The 19,420-nt window shown below is 44.6% G+C and overlaps 2 protein-coding genes across 13 annotated transcripts in view; one reads left to right on the forward strand and one right to left on the reverse strand.

Moving 5' to 3' along the window:
- The window catches only part of WDFY4 (WDFY family member 4), a 295,199-nt gene that overhangs the window by 45,152 nt on the left and 230,627 nt on the right, over positions 1-19,420 (reverse strand). The gene's annotated exons all lie outside the window — the stretch shown is intronic.
- Positions 1-19,420, forward strand: part of LRRC18 (leucine rich repeat containing 18) — a 28,164-nt gene that overhangs the window by 233 nt on the left and 8,511 nt on the right. For 2 of the 5 annotated variants that reach the window (XM_088020237.1, XM_028098644.2), the window contains exon 2: positions 165-265. The gene's annotated coding sequence lies outside the window, so the exon portion shown is untranslated. Of the gene's footprint in view, positions 1-164; positions 266-10,411; positions 10,485-13,167; positions 13,204-16,938; positions 19,218-19,420 lie in introns of those variants that run through there. The other 3 variants (XM_088020238.1, XM_088020239.1, XM_088020240.1) reach the window with 3 other exon arrangements.

Raw genomic sequence — 19,420 nt, forward strand, 5'->3', positions numbered from 1 at the left:
GCAAGCTGGCTCTGCCTGGTGGTGAAGTGCCCACCGCGCTGCTGGGGGTGGCCAGGAGGAAAGTCCCCCCCTGCAAGAAGCGGGAGGAGCCCAGGCCCGGGCGTCCCTGCCACATAGCGGTATCCTGGAGACACTGTCGCCTATTGTGTTCTCTCACCTTGCAGGCTAGCGTCAAGATTATGCTAATTAACTCCAGGTCCCATAGTCTCCTGTTGCCTGGTGACAAAGTTTCACAGTTGAGGAGGAGGAACCGGCAGGAACGGGGGTAAGTTTTTCTCTGGTGGTGACCTTGCATTTATCGATTTACTTGAACTCTGCCAAACAAACTCTGCTTTTTGCTCTCCTCCTTTGAGTAAGCAACTTTGGAAATGCTAGTTCTCTCGGTGTGCTTTGTTTACAAACCCCAGACATGAGCTAATTCATTATTTAGGGGAAGAGGAAGCTGGCCCAGAGCCCCAGGCTGGAAGGGCAACTAGCAGGGGCCCTAGCTGGGGACCCAGCCGGCCTTTCTTGGGTGCCCGGGGCCATGGGCCACCTTGGGAAAGACGGTGTGTGAATCTGTGGGGCTTTGCAGTCATGCTTGGGTCTCTTTCCAAAGTCTGTGTCTGGAGCATTTTGCTGTTTCACAAGCAGGGGGAGACTATGGAGTTTGAACTGCTTCTTAACCCCACCAGTGACTGACCCCCAAAGAAAGTGGAATGTGGGAGCTCTTCTTCACTCAGGAGGCTGGGGCCTAATGACTGCTGACTATGGTGGGGGTTGGGGGGCACAATCCATCTTTTGAGAAGTCTGGAGGCAAACCCTTGCCACAAGCTACCCTGAATGCTGGGACCCATTAACAAGCAGTCAAGTCCTGGGCTGGGCTGGGCCTTGCAAGGAGAGACTCTTCAAGAACAAACTAGAACACATGCCTTATGCCCCTATTTCCATGACAGGTGTAACAGGAAAAGGTAGGTGCTCCTACTCCCAGTCTTTGTGACTCTGGGCAAGCTACTTGGCCTCTCTGAGCCTTAGTTGCCATATCCATCCAGTGGAGATGAAAATCAATACATCAGTGGTTATAAGAATTACTTATAATGTCTGTAAAATGTCTAGCCTATAGTAGGTGGTCCATATAATCTACATACACTGAAAGCAGGAACTAAATTCAAATGTGTTAACAACTACGCAGTGTTATTGCTTTGCAAAGGGTCTGGCACATAGTAGGTTCTCAATATATTTATGAACCATATGGGATGTTATGTTATGTGAACCATGTCCTGAACACCAGCTCCTGCAGGATGAAATGGGGAGTCAGAAAGGTTAGGAAATGTGTACGAGGTCACATATCTAGGGAGAGACAGAGCTGCGACTGGTCTGTGACTCCCATGCCTTCTGGGCTTGAGCCTGAGCCTGCAGGGGAGACGGAAGTACTGGGACAGCCACTCCCCACTCTGCAGAGCACCTGAGCCCCACGGTTGTCTAGAGACCGATTTTTAGGGCCAAGTGCTTGGTGGCTCCAATTTCCTCTTGGGGACCCAAGGGTCTCCTACTGTTGCTGTCAAGAGGTGATGGTGACTTCATGCTTTCTCCCTCCAGCCATCACCTGGGTGATGGGAAAGTCAGACTGGGTGATGTTTCCTGGCCCCTGGTATCCCTAGAACAGAAGGTGTGCACAGAAACCTGCGCCCCTCCAGACAGGCATGATGGGCTCCCCGGCCGCACGATCCATCACCAGCCTTTCCATCCACTGCCAGTTCGATTCACTGCCAACTTCCATTTTCCTCCCAGTCTCACGTCACAGACCTCATCTCAGCCCCCAGAGCTAGGTCCAATAACACACACGCATGCTATCTTTGCTGCGATGGGTGAGTCTTAAGGATGGGGCTTGACCTGGTCTAGCATGAGAGTGCCACAGAATCTAGCTCTGTTGAGGCTAGTGTCTGGAAAACACGAGTCAGGAGCTTCCTTGTCAGTCCAGAGAGCCAAATTTATCACTGGACATTGTAAAATCAAATTTCATGGAAAAGCCGAGGGGCAGTTCAGCCCACAGACAAGACTGAGCAGATACTGGCTCTGCTTTGACCAGCGTGTGACTTTGACAGAGGACGTGCTCTGGAGGCTCAGTGCTTTATCGGTAAAGTGGGGTGGATGGACCAAGTGAGATAATACACATAACGCACTTGGACATAAAATTAGCACTCAGCACAAAAGAGGAACCATGTATAGAAAACGCCAGGCCTGCTAGAACGTCAGCCTGCGTTTTCTCTTTGACCCACACATGCAACCCAGACGACCATTCCTTTGATTCTGCTTCTACCACACATGGTAACTGTGCGCCATCCTTCCCCTCCACACCCTCTTGGTTTACACTATCTTTTGCTGCCTGCAAGTGGCTGTCTTCATCTACTCTTCTTTCTCTACCTCTGGAGACTTCCCAGCAGCCAGGGTGATGCTTCTAAACTTCTAAACAGGCCCTCCCAAGCTCTTTGTCTTCATTTTCTACCCCCTCCTTACTGGTCCTGCTCCAGCCCCCACGGCATCTCCCTTCTCCCCACCAGTAGGACTTTGCACCTGGTGCAACCCCCACCCCGGGGTGTTCTTCCCCAAATCCTCCTGTGTGGCTTAGTCCTAGTGTCAGCTCAAATGTCACCTCAGAGAGAACTTCCCTGACCTTCTTGGTCTAAATTAGGCCACCCCCTCCCCAATATTCGCTCCCTGATTCTTGGCATTCCCTTTGACGTCCACCAGGTTTTGATTTTTTGCAGAGCGTCTACACCAACTGAAATGTTCTTAGGTCTTTTTGTTTGTTTTTATCGATTGATTTGCCTCTCCTAAAAGAGGAGTTTCGTGAGAAGTCCAGCAATGTCTATCCTGTTCACTGCATCTCTTCCGGCCTGACCCTGACCTATAGAATGACTCAAATACAGATTGCTGAATGAATGAATGAATGAGCAAGTGAGTAGCTTGGGCTGTAGCAAGCTCTAGAGGTTAACAGTGGACAAAGGTATAATCATACCTTCTAATTGCTACTATGTTTTTTATCTTTTATTATTAATTTGTGTTTAAAAGGTTGCAAAGACTTTTGTCCTTGGGAATCCGCAAAGATTGTTCCACAAGTCTTACATCTGGTATTAATGACCAGTGGGGAGTGTCCTAGGGCTACTCACTGCAGGGAAGGGATCACTATGGTGCTGTTTGGTGGATCGACCAGCATGATTTACCATCACAAAGGCACTGACTGCGGGAGCCAGGTTACCACTCACTGAGCCGCTACACACTGGCCACTCAATGTATAGTCATCCCCGCATTTACTTTTCATAACAAGCTGCGCTTTTCTGACCCATTTTGCAGATCAGCAAACTGAGCTCAGGATTAAAATCAGGCTGGCAGTAAAGGTGGGGTGGAGCCCAGTTCTACTGGCCTCAAAGCGCCCGTGTTCCCTGCTGCCCGTGTGCCTGCCTTCTATTAAGTACTTTTATACACAACAGGAAGGAAGCAGACAAACTGGCTAATACCTGGTCACTAAGGTGCAGAGCTGCTCCATCCTAAACACAGTGCTGCTGCCTGCCTTGATCTTTCCTATCATGTCCAGCAGGTTACATCTAGCTGCCCAGAGTCAGAGAAGGGGTCTCTCTCACTGATGATAGGGCTGAATGCTTCAGTAAATAACTTCAGGTAAGCCCGATAAAGACTCAAGGAGGCATGGGAAATCTGAATTTAGGGAATATTTCTACAGAAAAAAAAATTAAGATTAGAAGCCACAGCATTTTCAAAAGACAGGTGCCTTACATACAAGCAATGAGCCCCAAACCAGCCTTTTGTGTCCCTTTAAAAATCAGCCCACGGAAAAAATAAATATAAATAAAAAAATAAAAAATAAAAAAAATAAATAAAAATCAGCCCACGGTCCTTCCAGTGGCCTTCCCCTCTGGATGGACAAACGTTAGCCACTGTTTACATAAATATCCTCCCCTACGTTGAAGCCTAGTTTGGGTCGCCAACACATAGAAGGCCATGTGGTTTGTGCATCACAGTCGTCTGTGGTGGGTCAGGGTTTTCAGTGCGGTGGAGGGCTGGCTGGCTCTGAGGGAACATCTCTGGAGGGAACGAGAATGGCTGCCTCCCTCCTTCCCCCACTCCACCACCCTCCCAGCATGGCCAAGCATGGGGCTGCCTCCGGCTTAGTTTGAATGTCTGCAGTTGGTGAGGCGCCTCTCGGGTGCTCCCCCACCTCCATCTGCCACTGTGGCTGGGCGAGTTGGGGTTCTCAACTAACAACCAGCACCACGGCTGCCATCCCGTCACCAAAGCTCCCCTTCACTAAGCACCTGTCACCCCCCCCGACCTTTTTCTCCCATACAACCCTCTCATCGCCCCACTCTACCTGAGGGAACTGGGGCTGGTGACACATTAGCAGGAAATAGGGAGTCAGGAGATGAGCCCAGCTGGTCCACCTCCAGGCCCGTGGCCCTCTATATGTGTGGTTCCTTCTCATCTTTGTCCAGCGAATATTTTCTCAGATGTCCCTCTTTGACTCAAATATGCTCACTATTTTAAAATCTCTTTCACACACACACACACACACACACACACACACACACACACACACACACCTATTTTAAACAGGGTGACATGAGTGGCTTTACAGAATTCATGCAATTGAAAAGGAAGTAGATGTGTGTGTGTTGTGTGTGCACGTGCATGTGAATGTGTTTGTAACTTTCTTTCCTGATTAGACATAGATTTTGTAGCCAATGCAGAGAACTTAGAAACTACATAGACATTTAAGAAAGAAAGTAAAAATAACCCAACACCATAATTTCCGGAGGGCATTTCTGCTAATATTTGGATGTTCTTCCATCTTTTTTCTTGAGGTGTTTGTGCATGCTCATGAGGGCACCGAGGTCATATGGGCACAGAATGTTTTCCTCATAACATTCTATCTCCAAATGTTTCCTTTCAGCATTTCTTGGAAAACGATGTTTTTATTTTGTTTTAGTTACTGTTGAATATTCATTTCATGCTGTGACTAGACAGTAAGTCATCAACTGTCCATTGTTAGATATATGGATTGTGTCCATTTGTTTTTATTATTTTAAATAGCACTGCCATAAACATATTTACACAGAACGTTTGGTTCTTATTTCTTGAAAAGAGGTTCTTAGCAGTGATATCTGAGCTGCCTGGTGAGCTGGAGTGGGGGGATGAGGGAGTCTCATCCCGAAGGTTAGCTGCATCTCCTCAGACCTCTTGCTTGATCCCATTGCTCTCATTCATTCCTACTTTTGGAAGCTTCTTTCCCTTTGGCCTAACCCAATTAAAACTTCATTTGTTGTCTTGCTAACCCGCTTCCCAGCCTCCCTGCACACTTAATCTCACAGCCAAAAATTTCATCATGCATTGTATCCATCTATTTGGACAAGTCTTCCTGTCCTCAAGGGTGTCCCACCCAGGGCTGGGTACACACTCGGTGACTAATATTTGGTGTGAAAGTGACGACTTTTCCCCACAGACCTCTCCCTTAAAAATAGTCTGCATGTTCTAGAAGCCCTTTCAAAGTAGGTGGGAAAACAGTGGGTCAAGAGGGATTCCACAGCAGTTGTTGAAAGCTGTGGAATCTGCAATGAAGCTGACCCCTTTCTGAGGTCATGGGAACTGAGATGACCTAGAATTCATTCATTTAACCAAGACTGACGGAGGGCCTCCTGCGTGCCAGGCACTAGGAGTTTAGAGTCTGTTTGGGGAGGAGAGCAAGGGACAGACAATAAAAGTAAGCACAACAAGTAAGCCTATTATAAAATAAGTTTTAGGTGATTACGCGTTATGGAAGAAAGTACAGCAGAGCAAGGAGGATTAGGGTGTGCTTGGGCTCAGTTTGCATCATTAATTGGGGGATCAGGGCAGGCTGAATTGAGACGTTAAATTTTACCCATAACCTTGAAGAAGTTGAACAGGTCAGTCAAGTAAATATCTGAGAGAAGAACCTTCCAGAACAATGAAAGAGCTGGAGTAAAGGCCATAAAAGGAGTTTGTGGGGGCAGGTTAGAGGAATGGCCGGGTTGGGTGGCGGATGTGGAGTGAGTGTGGGGGCGAGTGGTGGGGAGCCCCCTCAGGGAGGTGGTGGTGGGTTAGGCCATAGGCCCACTAGAAGGTGTCCAGCCCTTACTTGGGTGAAACAGGAGTCACTGGAGGGCTGTGCGCCAAGGAGTAACAGGGTGGGACTTGCTGTGGTAACAGAAATCCCCTGGCTGCTATGTCGAGAACAGATTGCATGGGGTGAAGACAGGTGCTAGGGGGCCACCGCAGAGGCCCAGTGGCAAACAGCAGTGGCTCAGCCCATGGTGGTGCCCAGGCATGTGATGGGAAATGGTAGGATTCTGGATTCACTTTGAGCACAGAGCAAGCAGCACGGAACCTAAGAGGAAAAGGGGTGTTGAATGTGATGCCACAGCTTGGGGCCTGACACACGAGATGCTTTTGCTGTCGGCCTGGCCAGAGGAGGCTGTGGGTGCAGCGGGTGGACAGGGAGCTCGGTTTTGGACACAATGTGTTTTGGTGTCTTTACATAGTACAAGTAGAAATGTTAAGGAGGCAGAAGGATACAAAAGTCTGGGATCAGTGGGCGAAGTCTAGTCAAGACACAAAAGTTGGGGAGTCCTTAGTGTATTTAAAGCAATGAGACTAGGTGAGATCACCAAGGTATGGGGTATAGACAGAGAAGAGGCAAGTGGCTTGGCCACGGCCCCCCGGGAACCCATGGCAGACACAGTTCTCATCCCTCCCTGCCATGTCTGGTTTACGTCCGGCCCCCTGGTGCTCCCACTCAGTGGGCTGCACGTAAGGGGTCCTGCACATGGTAGCCTCCTGGTGGATCCAAGACCCTATCTGAGAGCACACACTTCACAGCGAGGTACCAGCCCAGTACCACACTATGGCTGATGCCAGCCAGGAGGCTGGGTTTCCTCCTGTCTCAGGTAGAAATTAGAGAGGAGAGGGCACGGGCTTTTCTTTGATGGCCTTGGTGGAAGTGTAGGGACAAGCTTTCTCTCTTCGGTTTGACATGCCCTGGGGATTTTTCTCACAACAGCCAGAGCATCATTTGGAAAATAAGCCAGATCATGTCTGCTATCATTCTTTTTTGCTTATTTTGTTTTTTTTTTTAAATTGTGCCTCTGGCCTGCCTGCCTTCCTTTCTTCTCTCCCTCCTTCCACCCCCCTCCTTCTCCCCTGGGCTTGTCCCACCCCTCCCGTCTGCCACAGGGCCTTTCCATCTGATGTTTCCTCTATCCAGAACCCTCTCCCCATCTCCCTGGATCCTTGCTTCCTTCAGTCTCTGCCCAGATGTCTTCTTCTCAAGGAGGTCCTTCCTGGTCACCCTCTCCAGAAGCATATGCCCCCCTGCACCCCCCCCAAGCACCATCTCTGTTTCTTTTGTCTCAACGTTCTCCTCCTAGCACTCATTGCCACCTGGCATTGTACACTTCTTTGCTTTTGTTCCTCTCCTTCTTCATGTTGCTTGCTGTATAAAACCATGCCCATCCATGGCAGTTATCAGTTGTATATGTATATGCAGTTTTATATATATATATATATATATATATATATATGCAGTTAACCTATTGTTAATGAATGAATAAATCCAAAGGGCCACGGGAAGTTCAACTGTTCCCTTTATGGTTGATCTTTGGGGTTCCTCTTCACAGTATCTCATGGCTTCACAGTGGGAGGATTTATAGCCCCCTCGGAGCTGGGGGCCTTCCTACAGCAGATGGGGGCACCACATCAGGGTACCTGCCAGTGTACGCCTCTAGGGCACCCAGGGGTCCGTGCCATGCTCACCCTCAGCAAGTTCTCCCTGGGGCCAGACGGGGTACAGAAGAAATGCACACACCGTGGGGCACTTGTGAAGGATGAGCCCCATCTCTGCAATCTTGGGGGTCCTGTGCCTCAAGGAGCTATGTCGCCTTGTCCCCCAGGATAAAGTAATCTAAAGTTTGCGCCTGGCGAGGCAGAGATGCCATAGTAAGGACGCAGGGCTGTGGAGCCTGAATCAGATTTCTGCTCAATGGGAACCCTGGAGTCCTGGCTCCACTGTTGACCAGTTATGCTGTCCTGATGCCACTATTTCCCCCTCTCCCAACACACAAAAGTCACCACACAGGCCTCCAGGGCTCACTCACCCTCACCCAACCTTCAGAAGCAGCCACTTTCATGATCTTATTCACAGAAGGGGGAGCTGAAGCTCAGTAAGGCTCAGGGGACCGCCCAGGGTCCCCCGGATGGTAGAGGGGTCTAAAGCGCCTGTACTTTTCACCCTTCCAGGCTGCTTTTCAGAGCCCATTGCCTTACCTGCAGGGGAGGCCAAGGCTGTGAGGAGAAAATGCAATGACATCTATCTGGCAGTAGCAGTATTTAAATCACATTGGTTGAAATTGGATTAACGCTCATCTCTTGAGGTTTCCAGGTGCAAGGACTGACTGGTCCTTCCGCTTTCCTGTGTGTGGAGGTTGGTTTGTGTGTTTTGAATGCGTTCGCTGATGAACAAGGCATTTCTAGTCTGTTAAACTAATAATCTTAATATTTTATTTTAATTGTAAGGCACCTATTCCCTTTTGTTCCTTTAACAAATCCAATTAAAACACAGTACATTCAGAATTACAAAATAGATGCTATTAAACCAGTAAGAAATCATAATCTTTTGTTATTGGGCCATGTGACCCCCCTGGGAACTTTTGCTCCAAATAAAAGTTGAATTCTTATTATCCGCCAGGGGAAGGGGGCAGTTTGACAGATAACGACTTCCCAGCAGCACATGTGCAGAGTCACACTGGTGCTCAGGATGGAGAAGTAAATAATATTAAGGGTAGACAGAGCTATACATGCATAATAGCCCAGGAAGGTGGTTAGAGCTGTGTTGATCCGATTAACCAGATAACTGCCACATGGAGGGAACCTGATGATTTCCACACAGACACTCTGCTGCAGCTCTATTATCACGGAAAGAACGTTCCACCCAGAATAAGGTGAGCTGTGGGAACGTGGATAAACTACTTCATGCCCCGCTCTACCCCACGGCATCCTTATCTTGGGGTAGGAGGAAAATTCCCACCTCTAAGAAGAGTAGTGAGGACAGAATGAAATGGCAAAGGGAGGTGCCTTTGTGAAGGAGAAGGCACGATGTGCCTCTAAGGGTTGAGCATGCCTGTATGGGGTGGGGAGGGGGTGGAGAGCATCATATGACTGACATGTGGGGATGGCCTGTTGTCTGGGAAGATCGGACGTGCATCTTACAGGGGTTAGATTTTACAGTGAGCCCACACAGTGAAAATCAAACTTCTGGTGGTCTGCATACAGCCTCTCAGCGCCCCTACATAGCCAGCAGCCCCCCAGGGCAGAAGAGGGCCCCGAGTCTCTGGTGAGCACCTGGGGAAGGCGGTGGGCTAACATTCGCCAGCCATGCTGGATGAAAAACCTGTATCTTTACATTCTTGACACCTTCAGTGTGGCAAGAAGCTCACACCTGGGAGGCCTGGGGGATTAGTGTGGCTGAGGGACAACAGATTCCAAAGCCAGCGGCACACCTTTTTTGGGGACATGAGGGACAAGCAGCTTTAATTTCTGTTCCAGGTATATTTCGCGCGGGGAATGCTAGGATTCCAGAATGCCTTCTTCTCCTTGGAGTCAGGGGGCTGGCCATGTGCCCCCCAGGATAAGCATTTCCTACTGCTAGAGCAAAGTCAACAGTAGAAAGAAAAAAGAAAGGCAGCATAGTACAGCACGACGATCGTAAGCTTTGGTATCAGACATAACTAGGTTTGCTTTGGCTGTGCTGTGCTGTGTTACCTTGGGAAAGTCACTTGACTTCTCTGAGCCTCAATTCTCTTATTATAAAGACAGGAATGACACTTCATCATTGCTGTGCAGACAGAGGAAGGGCCCAGCCGCATGTCTGCAATTGTTACTTTGGTACCTGTCACCTGAGTGAATGATGTGGAGTGGATCTTCTGATCTTGATGTCAGAAAACTCTCACGATCATGGGGTCCCTTTAAGACCCCACACCTGCTGTCTGCATCTCTCTCCATCAACTCTGCCACGTGTCTGGTGGAGCTGTTTCTGTGAGCTCCACAGACATATTTCTGCTTCTAGTCTGTCCCTTATCCCTTTCCTAGCAATCTGTCCTTCTGTCCACAGGAAAGAGGGGCTCAACATAACACAGCTGGGGGCAGGAATGGAAAAAATAAAAGCACTTCATGTTTACACCCCCAGGGAGCCTATACTCCGGAAACCAGCTAACACTGTAAAGTAGACAAGCGCACAGTTCCTCACCCAGAGTGGGCACTGGACAAATGGCAGTTCTTTCCCCCAGCGCAGACTGTGCCCAAAGTCAAATATTAGTGCCTATTTTAGAGCCCTGGCCAGAGGTTCCAGACAGATGCTCTCCACAGACGGCCCCATGGTGACCACCCACATCTCCACCTGCCACCTGGCTGCTTATGAGAAGGTACAGCACATTTGGGGAAGGGGTGGAGGGCACAGGGAATGATTGGAAGCCATGTGGGCCGTCACGGCAGAGGTGAGGCTGGCCTCTTACATGTCCGGTGAATGGGTCTTATGAAAGTCAGGAGAGAGAATAAATGCAGTGCCTTTGGAATGAGTGATTCTATTGAAGGAAGTTTACATCATTTCCCCTTAAGAGACGGCCCACAAGCAAAAGATACTTCTCACTCGTACAGCATGAAGCTTGCTGTGAAGTTAGCTCCAAACACTGGCTGGGAAACAGCAGTGACTTTTGGGGTTTGGGTTCTATAGTGTGTCTATCCTGCATCTCAATGCATTAGTCAAAAGAGTGAAATAATTATTGTGAGATCACATTAGCAAGACGTTAAAGATATCAGATATATACAAAGTCAGTCTTAATTACAAATACAAAGACACATGAGTGCAAGGCACAAGATAAATTCTATTGTCATAGTGATGATAACACTCTTTACAACTAAAAAATGCCTGCAAATATTTTGATGGCATTAAAATATAGGTTGCCATTACATTTTTAATTTAGATATCCATGGGGTGTCCCACCATGCTGTTTGATTCACAATGACTAGATAGAAAAATTAATTAGAAATTAGAGTCAATCAACCGGTCCAGTTTTTCCAAAGTATAAAAACCAATTGTTCAAGACAAAAAGACCCAGTACACTTAAAAACTTCCTGTATTAGGGCTTCTCAGCTATTCATATGATACGAAATCTCTTATTTGTCTATCCATCCATCCATCTGTCCATCTGTCTGTCCATCCATCCATCTACCCATCTATCCATATTTATCAATTTATATCTCCTTCTCTGATTTCCAGCTTCCCTTGTGTGGGTTGTTGGTCCCATTCTGACATTTGAGGATTCTGTGAATTGATAGTATCAGACCATCTAACCAGTTTTTGTTGAATCAAAAGATCATGAGTTTTACACTTCTTTTGCCCACACTTGTTCTCCTACTCGTTGGGCAGAACTGGGCAGGATGCTGACCTTCCGAGTTGACTAAGGGAAGGGATATTCCTGGTCTTTAGGGGGCTTCTGGCACTGGTCCGCTTCCAGTGGTACTCAGCAGCTTAGGGGGTCCTCACGAACCCTGAGCAAATACAGTAACACCTGCTCTCCATAACCAAGAGCAAGGTCCCCAGGCAGGTAAGGTGGAAGATGTGTAAAGGGGGTGGGGGCTGATCATGCTTCATCTGGCCTGGGGCTGACTGGGGACCGAGATGTGCTGGGGAGGAGGTGGAGTGCGTTATCCTAGCCCCTGCTTTGCCTTGCCGGTAATTCACAAGCAGGCTCGGAGCCAAAGGGCCTGTTGGAGAGAAGCTCTTTAATGGAGAGGTAGTCTGTGGGCAGCTCCATGCTGCTACCTTCCCATCATTCATCAGAGCTGGAGGGCTTCTTATCAGGGTGTGGATGGGCTCTGGGGAGCAGGCTCAGCAGGGCTCACCTGGGTGGGTCTTGAGTCTATTGGAAGCATCCTTCTCATCCAGGGCCCCTCTAGGCCATGCTTATTGTGTTTGAGCTGAACTTTATCTTTGTGTGTGTGTGTGTGTGTGTGTGTGTGTGTGTGTGCGTGCTCTGCACTATTTTAAAAATTTTTTATTGTTATGTTAATCACCATACATCATTAGTTTTTGATGTAGTGTTCCATGAGTCATTGTTTGTGCATCACACCCAGTGCTCCACGCAGAATGTGCCCTCTTTAATACCCATCACCATGCTAACCCATCCCCCCACCCTCCTCCCCTCTAGAACCCTCAGTTTGTTTTTCAGAGTCCATCGTCTCTCATGGAGCTGAACTTTATCTTGAATGTAAGAAACTCTGGGGAGCTCAGGAGAATCAGTAACAATCTAGATTTTAGTTCTTTGAGCTTGGGGACTGGCCCTCTTTACTGCTCACCTGTGTAGCATCTAATAGGTCCTCAATTTACTTACTTGGTGAGTGAACAAATGAATGAATGCAGGAATAAGCGCATCGATTTGATTTAAATTAGTCCTGAAGGACTAACACAAGGATCATGAACAAAGGAAACTTAAATATTTGGTCAGGCCCATGGGATAGCATTGCCAAATAAAATACAGAACTATGCAATGTTTGGAGGCGCATGTATACTAAAAATCATCTGTTTATCTGAAGCTAAAATTTAGCTGGGAAAGTGTAATTTTATTTGCTAAATCTGGCAACTTACCATGCAGAAAAGTCACTGATAAACATTAAGATCAGAACACAGGATCCCTTGCTCTTGGCCCACCTTTCTTTAAATTAAGATTCCAACTCAAGTGCTGTAGGGTAGTTTCTCTGACACGCCACCTTGTGCAGAGGTGTTCCCTGTGCTGATACGCCCATGTACCAGAGCAATGAATGCCACGTGGTACATATCTGGATGCCCTTTACTGGGCAGACAGGGCTAAGTGGGCTACAAAAAGTCATGCTTTTGGAGGAGCATCCAAGTTGTTGCATGTATCAATAGTTTTGTCCTCTTTTCTGTTTCACAGCGTTCCGTGATAAGGATACGCCTCAATTTCTTTATCCATCCACCCACTGAAAGGTCTTTGGGTTGTTTTATTCTGGTTTTGGCAATCATGAATAGAGCAGCTATAAACACACATGCATAAGTTTTTGTGTGATCCTGAATTTTTGTTTTTCTAGGGTAATTACCTAGTTGGGGAAATGCTGGGTCACGGGGTAAGTATACAGTTCATTTTATAAGAAATTGCCAAACCGTTTTTCGGAGTAACATTCTGAATTCCCATGAGTGCTCTGGTTGTTCTGGTATCCTCACCAAATCTTTGTAATATATTGATTTTTAAGGGTTTTTTTGTTTTTTATTTTAGACATTCTACTAACTGTGTTGTGGTATCTGCTTGTGATTTTAATTGGCATTTTCCTAGCGACTAATGATGTTGAGCAACTTTTTGTTTGCCAACCATATAACTTCCATGGTGAAAAGTCTTGTTAAATCTCTTGGGCATTTTATTTTTTATTGTATTGTTTGTCTCCTTACTGTTGACCTTGAGCTCTTTATAGATTCTAGATAATAGTCCTTTGTTGGACATGTGATTTGCAAATATCTTCTTCCATTCCGTAGCTTGTCTTTTTATCCTTGATTTTTTTAACAGAGCGGAAATTTTAAATTTTGTGGAAGTCCAATTTGTCAATATTTTCTTTTAGGGATTGTACTTTTGCCTAACTCAAGCTTATGAAGATTCTCTTGTATGTTTTCTTTTAGATGTTTCCTGGTTTTACACTTTACATTCATATCTGTGATTCATTTTGAGTTTACCTGAGTTAATTTCAATAGTTTGAGATTATTCTTTTTGTATGTGGGTAACCAATTGTTCCAGCACTATTTGTTGGAAAGTTCATTGTTTCTCCATTGAATTCCTTTGAACTTTTGTCAAAAATCATTTGACCACTTGGCTATATTTGTGTGGCTCTATTTCTAGACTCTGTTTTCTATTCCACTGATCTATGTATGTGTCACTTCACCAATACCACCTGTTGTAATTACATGGTAAGTTTTAAAACTAGAAGCATGAATCCCTTAACTTTATGTTTTCTTTTTCAGAATTTTTTGGATTTCTAGTTCCTTTTCCTTTCAATATAAATTTTAAAATCTGTTCATTCATGTATACAAATAATCCTGCTGGAATTTGAATTGATCTTTAGACCAATTTGGATAGAATTGACTCTTAACGATATTGAGTCTTTCAACTCATGAACATGTTATATTTCTCTATTTATTCAGATCTTCTTTGCTTTATTTTGTCAGTGTTTTTTTCATCATAGAAATCCTGTACACTTTTATTACTTATGTGAAGTACACAAATGTTTTATTTTTTGGAGTTTATTATTTTTCAAATTTCAAATTCCAATTATTTATTGCTGGGAATATACAAGTTTTTTGTCTCTTTCCTTTCGATTTTATTGATTTCTTCTCTTTCTTTATTATTTACCCTATCTGCATGCTTTAGGTTTTTTTGCTCTTCTTTGCTAGTTTTTTGAATGGAAGTTTACACTATTGGTTTGAGACCTTTCTTCCTTTTTAAAATGTTCCTAGTATGAACATTTAAAGCTATAAATTTCCCTCTAATCACTGCTTTAGTTGCATACCATAAGTTTAGATATGTTCTATTTTCATTTTTCTTCAGTTCAAGACATTTCCTAATTTCCCTTGAGATTTCTTTGACTCACGAATATTTATAAATATGTGGTTTGTTAACTATTTGGAGATTCTCCAGTTATCATTCTCATATTGATTACTAATTTAATTCCATTATTTTCAGAGAAAATATTGCATTATTTCAATTTGTTTATATCTGTTAAGGTTTGTTTCATAACCAAGAATATAGTCCATATTTGTGAATGTTCCATGTGCACTTGGAAAGAATGTGTATACCGCTGCTAGGTAGAATTTTTTTTTTTTTTATTTTTTAGGTAGAATGTTTTAAGTGTTACTTAGATCCAGTTGATTGATGGTAATGTTCAGTTCTTCTATATTAGCAATTCTGATCTGGAGGCGATTTTGCACCCCAGTGAGGAGTTGGCTATGTTTAGAGACATTATTGGTTGTTACAACTAGTGGAGAGCTACTTGCATTTAGTGCATAGACTCTTCTGGCTTTCCGCTGCTAAATATCCTACAATGCATGGAACAGGGCTTTCCCCCATCACCGCCCCACCCCTGCTAACAACAAAGAAAATAAAGAATTATCTGGCCTCAAATGTCAATAGAGCCAAATTTGAGAAGCCCTGTCTGTTTTATTTATTATTGAGAGACAAATATTGATGTCTCCACCTCTAATTATAGATTTGTCCATTTCCTTTTTCAATTTTATCAGCTTTTGCTTCTTTTCTATCAAAGCTCTGGTCTTAAGTACATATATGTTTAGTATTTTTATACCTTCATGGTGAAGTGTCTCTTTTATCATTATGTGGTATTCTTTTTAATCTCAGGTAAATTTTCATGCTCTGAAATATATGTTGTCTGATGTTAATAAAGTCACTCCAGTTTCCCTTCAGTGTTTGCAGAGTATGTCTTTTTTCATTCTTTTAGTTTAACTTACTTTTGTTTATATAAAGTGGATTTCTTATAGATAGCATATAATTGGGTCTTGTTCTTTTATTATCCATTCTGATAATTATGCTTTGGGTTGGTGTGTTTAGGTCATTTTCATTTAATGGAAGTACTAACATGTTTGGATTTAGGTTACCATTTTAATAGTTGCTTTTGATTTGTTCCATTTCACCTTTTCTGCTTTCTTTTAGATTATTTGACTTCTAATTTTTTTTACAGTTTCGTTTTAATGCATATATTTCATTTATTCCTCTGTCTGTACATTGTTTTAGTGATTGCTCTGGAGATTAAAATATACATACTTATCTTTCCACAGCCTACTTAGAATTAATATTTTACCAAAGCAGTGTAAAAATCTTACCTACCATATAGGTCCCAATACCTCCCCCCATTATGTTGTAGTTGTCATATGTATTTCTTCTACCTACATTGAAAACCCCACCAAACAGTGTTATAATTTTTGCTTTCAACTGTCACACATATTTTAAAGATCTTAAGAGGAGAAGAGTAGTCTATTTATCAGATGTTTACCATTTCCATAGCTCTTCCTCTATTCCCAAGTCCAAGTTTCTTTCTAATATCATCTCCCTTTCATCTGAAGAACTTCCCTTAGCATTTCTTCTACAGCAGCTCAGCTATAGTAACAAATCCTTTTATTTTTCATTCATCTGAGAATGTCCTCATTTTGCCTTCATTCATCCAGGGTACCGTCATTCACTGTCTGCCTGACTGTTCCTTACTTTCAGCACTTGAAAAAATATATTTCCACTGCTTCTGGCCTCCATGGTTTCCAGTGAGGAACCTGCATCCATTCGCATTGCTGGCCCCTATAGATAATATGTATTCTCCGGCAAGTTGTGAATGTGAATTTTTTTGTTTTTAATTTTAAGCAGTTTGATTATATGTCTGAGTGTGGATTTTTTTAAGCTTATTTGTCCTCTTTGGAGTTCACTAAGATTCTTGCCTCTGTCATTTTTATTTCTTTTATCAACAGTTAAAAGTTTTTACCCATTTTTCCTTCAAATATTGTTCTGAACCACGACTTTTTCCTCTCCTTCTTCTAGGATAGACCTATCTATTGATATTGATATGTATGTATTTTAGCAGGCAATCACAGGCTACAAGTTCTGGCACACCTTCTGTAGATTCTGTAGACTATGATTACAGTGTCCATTCAGTTGTCAAAGAATTTTCTTTTTTTTTTTTTTTAAAGATTTTATTTATTTATTTGAGAGAGCGAGAAAGAGAGAGAGAGAGCACATGAGAGGGGGGAGGGTCAGAGGGAGAAGCAGACTCCCCGCTGAGCAGGGAGCCCGATGCGGGACTCGATCCCGGGACTCCAGGATCATGACCTGAGCCGAAGGCAGTCGCTTAACCAAGTCAAATATTATGAGCCACCCAGGCGCCCCAAAGAATTTTCAGTGCTATTCAAATCAGTACCTCTACCTGTACAGTGGTCTACCTCTCAGCTCAACGTTCAAAGCTTTTGGGTTCACAGTTTGGGATTAGGTACTAAAGATGCTGTTCAGGGTTTTATCCATGCATAGACATCTCAGGGTGTGTCCAGGAGTTCATATACAACGTAATTAAACGCCCTCCTCTTTAAATCACCTTTTGTGGCTCTAGGAGTGGTCTCCTTCCTTGGTCTTCTGAACAGAAATCTTGGGATTTTTATTTTCTAAATCTGCTATATACTTCTTGCCACTATTTCTGCCTCTGGGGCCAAGTGGCAGTAGGGTAGAGAGAAAAAAGCAACCTCCATGTCCTTGGGATTGAAGTTTGGTCAGAGACAATGGTTCTCCTCCCTCAGAGTTTTAGCTGTCTGCCTGACTAACTCTAGTGATACAGGATTGCCTGGGGCTCAGGCAGCAGAGGATGGAAAAAACAAACAGGGAAAACACCAGGAGATCTCCCTCATTCTCTATATGAACCCAGGAGACCCCCTTTCTTTGTTTTGGCCATAGAAAGGGGCTTTTCTTATAAATCTTTCCATCACCACTGCTGCAAAGTTGGTCTTATTTTGAGTTACTTTTCCAATCTGTCTGATACTGTTCATCATCTTATCCTCAGATATCTTTTTACTTTATCCTTCATCTTATCCTCAGAGAGCTGCTCCAGGAATTCTGTCTGGGACCTCTAGTTGCATTCAATAGATGAAACAGGGAAGAGTGCACTTATTCCATCTTAACTGTGGCTAGAAACCCAGCCTTCATTTTTAATCTGCTTTATCCTTTCTAGTTCCTCAATGTTGTGTGATATAAAAACTTCAATAGTGGTGAACACAGTACTGCCTTTGGTAACCAGCCAATTATGCCTGAATATGGTTAGTTCATTGTTTCTAAAGAACAGGTTCAGCTTTCAAGGCCTGCCTGAAGGGACATCAGTGCTGCTGAGAGCTAAGAATACTTTCACTGGTTTACTATGGAGATCGCCATCCCAGGAGGCTCTGATCTAGGACGACTTGCGTAGGGTAGGACCCTCTGACCTTAGCTAGAAATGGCAATAGCAGGATTGATAGTAAGCACCTGGAAGGTAATTTTTACCCACTTCCTTTTGATACTGAGGTTACTGTATGAGGAAAATGTGTGATGATAGACTCACATAGCCCGATTGCTGGTGCTTCATGTGTTTTGTAAAGTTGGTTCCTGATAAAGGGCCTGGAAGATGAACTATAGAAACTGCAGGGCATCTCTCCCACTCATCCCTGTGGGGAAATGGAGCTAATGCAAGCATCTGTCTCCTGACAGCATGCTTTTGTCCAGGGTGGGAGCTGGGTCCAAAATAGAAAATCAGCAAGCAAGAGTCACCACGTTTTAGAAGAGAGTCTCTAGAACAGGACAGGACAGTTTGCATCCTCTTTCTAGCCGAAGATCTGCCTCACTCCCAAGCCTCACTCTTCTTCTCTTTATAATGGAGACAATCCTATGGATCTTACTGGATTACTGGAGATTAAAAGGAGTATGTGCGAAGTTCCTGATAATAGTATTTAATAGTTAACATTAGTCAAGCTTTTACTATGTGCCAGGCACTGTTGTAAGCACTTTATAGCTTAGATAATTTACACTCCCCAAGAGCCTATAAGGGGGCTGTTTTCATAAATGAGAAAACCATGGCACTGAAAATTTAAGAAAATTCTTTAATGCAGAGCTAGACTTCTAAGCCAAGCATTCTGAGTCCAGAATCTACCCATGACTCTGTCCATTCTACTTCTCCATATGGCAGCAGTCATAACTAATGTTATAAACATAATCATACCTCTCAGTGCTGAGGTGTCTGCACTAGAATTGCAGTGTGAAGGATGTGAGGGAGGAAGTGTAGGGGGTAGGAAGTAGAAAAAGACAGCATTCTTTTACTGCCAGGCTCAACCCTGGCTCCTCCACACTCCTCAGCGAGGTGTGGGCACACATGTCCACTTGCGGGCTGAGTGAAAGACGCTCTTGTGTTGTTCCTGTTGCACTGCAGTGACAGCAGCTCAGGCCTGCCTGGTGCCTCTGGGTCCAGAAGGAAGGTGAGGAGAGATGTACTATGTAAGTCATTCTTAACTCCCACCAATTCCCTCCTATCTAGGCTATGCTGCTTCTGAGAACTCAGCAGTCCCACCCCTAGGGACTCATGGAATAACTGTAAGGAAACACTAGATTTTTGTGAGGGTCTGGGAAGTGACAGATAGCCAAGAACACACACACACACATACCCCTTGGTGGGGGAGGGGGATATGTTTGAGTCCAGGACAGTGGAGAGATTTATATGTCAGGGAATGGCCCAGCCAGAGGGGCATTGAGCATCCTTCAGCCGACCCTGCATCACCGAAGAGGACACTGAATTT

The sequence above is a fragment of the Eumetopias jubatus genome, unplaced genomic scaffold (assembly GCF_037043125.1).
Source record: "Eumetopias jubatus isolate StellerSeaLion01/CBP00866 unplaced genomic scaffold, mEumJub1_p1.0 scaffold_17, whole genome shotgun sequence".
In the NCBI taxonomy this organism is placed as follows: Eukaryota; Metazoa; Chordata; class Mammalia; order Carnivora; family Otariidae; genus Eumetopias; species Eumetopias jubatus.